This window comes from Brachyistius frenatus, unplaced genomic scaffold (assembly GCF_029030835.1).
Source record: "Brachyistius frenatus isolate BFR_SWC_R1_liver_20210118 unplaced genomic scaffold, ASM2903083v1 Contig_41, whole genome shotgun sequence".
In the NCBI taxonomy this organism is placed as follows: domain Eukaryota; kingdom Metazoa; phylum Chordata; class Actinopteri; family Embiotocidae; genus Brachyistius; species Brachyistius frenatus.
The window spans coordinates 1,144,106-1,147,668 of NW_027210640.1; positions in this window are offsets into that span (position 1 = coordinate 1,144,106).

The window sequence follows — 3,563 nt, forward strand, 5'->3', positions numbered from 1 at the left end:
GAGGTGCGCCATTGGCCAGTCGGGGATAAGTATGATAAGGCTACCCTGTGCGCCATTGGCCCAGGACTGGAGCGGAGGCGCCTCCTCACTTGGCTGTGCTCAAGAATGTGAGTGCGGCTCAGTGTTCATAATTTTCAGCAGGAGGGGTGGGGTGTATGTTTCTCTGTTGGGAGGAGGGGGGGCATAAGTAACAAATTGTTCTTATGATTTTCTGTTTTTTTGTCATCGACGGGAAGACAAATGCACACATTCTGTTTCCTGCTGTGTAAAAGAGGAATGGATGAAAATGTCTGGTTAGTCTACACGTCAACTTCAGAGTGGCTGTCAACTTGAGGACGTGAACGCTTTCATCTAAATGGGGCCTAATACGATATTGAAGTTTTCGTAATTATGATCCCAAAAAAAAAAGAAGTAAAAATGCCATTAAAAATGTATTTGGAGACATCAAAAGACAGTTAGAGGGCACTGTGCCCATTAAGGTGTCTTTATGCACTGATGATGATGATGTGATGGTGGTGATGATGATAACATCCTGTCAATCTTTTTTTCCAAAAACACGAGTTTTCAATTTGAGTTTTTACCTCTATATTGTAGTAACAATTCTTTCAGTGTTTATTATGACACGTAGTTTCAGGAAACTTACAACTCATTTATACTTAAATGTGATTTGTATTGTGATGTAACATAAAAAAGCGCAAGTATTGTTGATGACAAGATCAGAAAATTATATAATTTATGCCTCCTGTCATTTAATTTGTGGCATATTTCTGGATAATAAACTCAGGCATGTTGATTAAGAATGTATTCACATGATTAACAAAATTATCACAGTAGGACTCAAATACAACTCATTTTCACATGCAAATGAGAAAAAAAAGAAGTTAAAAAAAAAAAAGAGAAACCCCTCTGATGTTTAAAAAACAAAATCACGAATTGCAGTCCTTCAGCCTAAATGTAACATTGAAATTGGTGTAATATTTAAAGTTTTTTTTTTCTGGTTCTTTAGCTTGAAAAGATCTAAACCAGCTTTTACAATACATTTTTGATTCAAAGAAGTTCCCAAGCAAATGTATTATTTAGGACAGATGAAGCTAATTGGAAAGAAGCGATAGAACCTATAGGTGCTCTACGGCCAGAAGGTCCTTTGATATCCCCTCTTACATGTATAGAAACAAAGGGAGCGTGATATGTTTCGCATATTTATGCCGTTTCTTCTTCTTCATTTCCACATTTATTTTCTACACAGTTGGACTTCACAACGAGCAGCAGCACATAAAAGAGCATCCTCTCTCTGTCTCTCTGTGGTTCTCTGGAGTGTGGAGACAGAGGAACTCAAGGTTCTGTATGGGTGGGAAATAGAGCGCATGTAATCTGGAGCACGCATCTTTCCCTGCTCAGGCTGCAGCATTAAATCGATATTCCGCAAAGCTTTCTCTTGTTTTCACATTCACTTGACTGCTGCCGTGATGCGCCGCGAGGGTCGAGCAGCCGCTCCCTGATTTTTGTGGCACTTGCCCCCCCTCCCTCTTCTTCCTCCACCTCCTCCTTCACTTCACTTCACTTCACTCCACGGCAGACACCCTCATTTGGATGGCTGCGAGGCGATGCGCCCGTTCCATTTGTCTTCTGCGTTAACGGGAGGCGGCAGGAATAAGGCAACGCGTTATCGCGACACAAAACATTATCTCCGCCTTTCTCCTCCAGCACCGTGAAACAATGATTATTAACTGCTTGAGGAGCATGTTCAGGGGTTTCGAGGCTTGTCGCCACACTTAAGAAACATGAAGTATATTGCACAACACACCCTATGCTCTAGATTTTTGAATTTTTTTGACTGGGGATAATGCTTCCCCTTTTCTTGCCACTTGTGAGTACTTTCGGTACCGGCTTGCCTGTCGCCCCGGGGGAGTATGGCTAAAGGCATTATGACTGGACGTGTGACAGTAGCATTTTTACAAGAAACCAGCCTAGCACTTCCTTTTCAAGATTTTAAAGCCTGTCGTACGGCGTCATCCCGGTGTAAGATACCGGTTACACATTCATACGCTCATGCGTTCACTCGCACTCCATCGTTATGAAAGCAAAACCCTGCCTCTGCAAAATGGGTCATACACTGCAGTCACTTTATCTCAGCAAATGTATTGTGCCTATGTGAGTGTGTGAGTGGAAGACATGCGCATGTGTGATGACACATCAAAGGCAAGACTCCAATATTAGAGCATGGTTGTCTTTGTTGAAACAGGACTTGAGCAAGTCAAACCATTGAATGTTTTCGGGGGTTCAAAGCTTGTTATGATATAGTTAGCCCGGAGAGCCCAAATGTCAGTCTCTCTTTAATACCTTCAAACAGCCAAGAGGAAGGTGCTCTCGTAGCATCATTTTTATTCTACTGCAGTCCCTTGTATGCCTTACAAAACAGCAGTTTCAGCCAAACATTTGAACACACAGGATTTGCTCCAAAGACTGAGAAACCATTCACCCTCGGTTCATGTACGAAGATCCACTGTCAGGCTAATATAGACACACACACACACACACACACACACACACACACACACACACACACACACACACACACACACACACACACACAGAGTTGCAGAGATATACCCACCATGGAATGAATCTGAGCTGTGGGGTTCAAAGCCGTGCCAGTCAAGGAGGGAAGACAGCTCTGCACTGCCGACTTATAGACCCATCACTGTGCAAGCTAATCTTCTAGCCCTATATTTAGACCAATGTTTTGTGAACACTTAGCATAATTCACTGAGACGAAAGGAGCTTTTCAAAGCTGTTAACCTCATCTCTTTAAAACTCATTTGCAGTTTTTCAGCTGTGCATTCCAAAACACCTGTTCTTGTCTTTGTTGTCCTACGAATGAGGAAATAGTTTCTAATGAATGGCGGTGATGCTGCAGTGTGACAGTGAGAGCGCGCCATCAATGTGAGGAGGTCAATGACTCTCTCAGCTGCACATGGGAGAATGGATATTATGTGAAATCCAAAAGATGCTGTCATTCTCTTACACAGCATCATCCAATTCATCTTTGACGACATCGTCTTCATCACTCATCTCCATCGTCACATAATTTAACACCACATCCCAATGATCGCATCCACGAGAATCTAGAGGAAGACAATATTCCAGGAATAACACAACACCTGGTTATAATCCAGTCCTATTTATTATCACCCAGGGAGTACAGCTGATTTCCACCTGTGTGTGTGTGTGTGTGTGTCAGTACCAAATGCTGTGATCGGGTCCAGGTGGGCCAGTGGGAGTTGGTCCTACTAAAAGCCTTTACCTCCATCTGCTATGTGGCCTACACAGGCACACACGTTAACACACAAACACACGGACGAGATGGACTGCGTGGTTCAAAAAGCCTGTCCCTTAAGCATTAAACGCAATACGCTTTGGCCACAGAAACACGCCACACTGGGGGCCTGCATGGCATCTGCCTCCCAGCTCCTGGAGCCAAGGCATGGGGCCGAGGGAGGGGCCTGGGGCCGAGATAAGCTCTTCCTCCCCTGGTCACCACTATGCCGTGGGGACCGGACAGG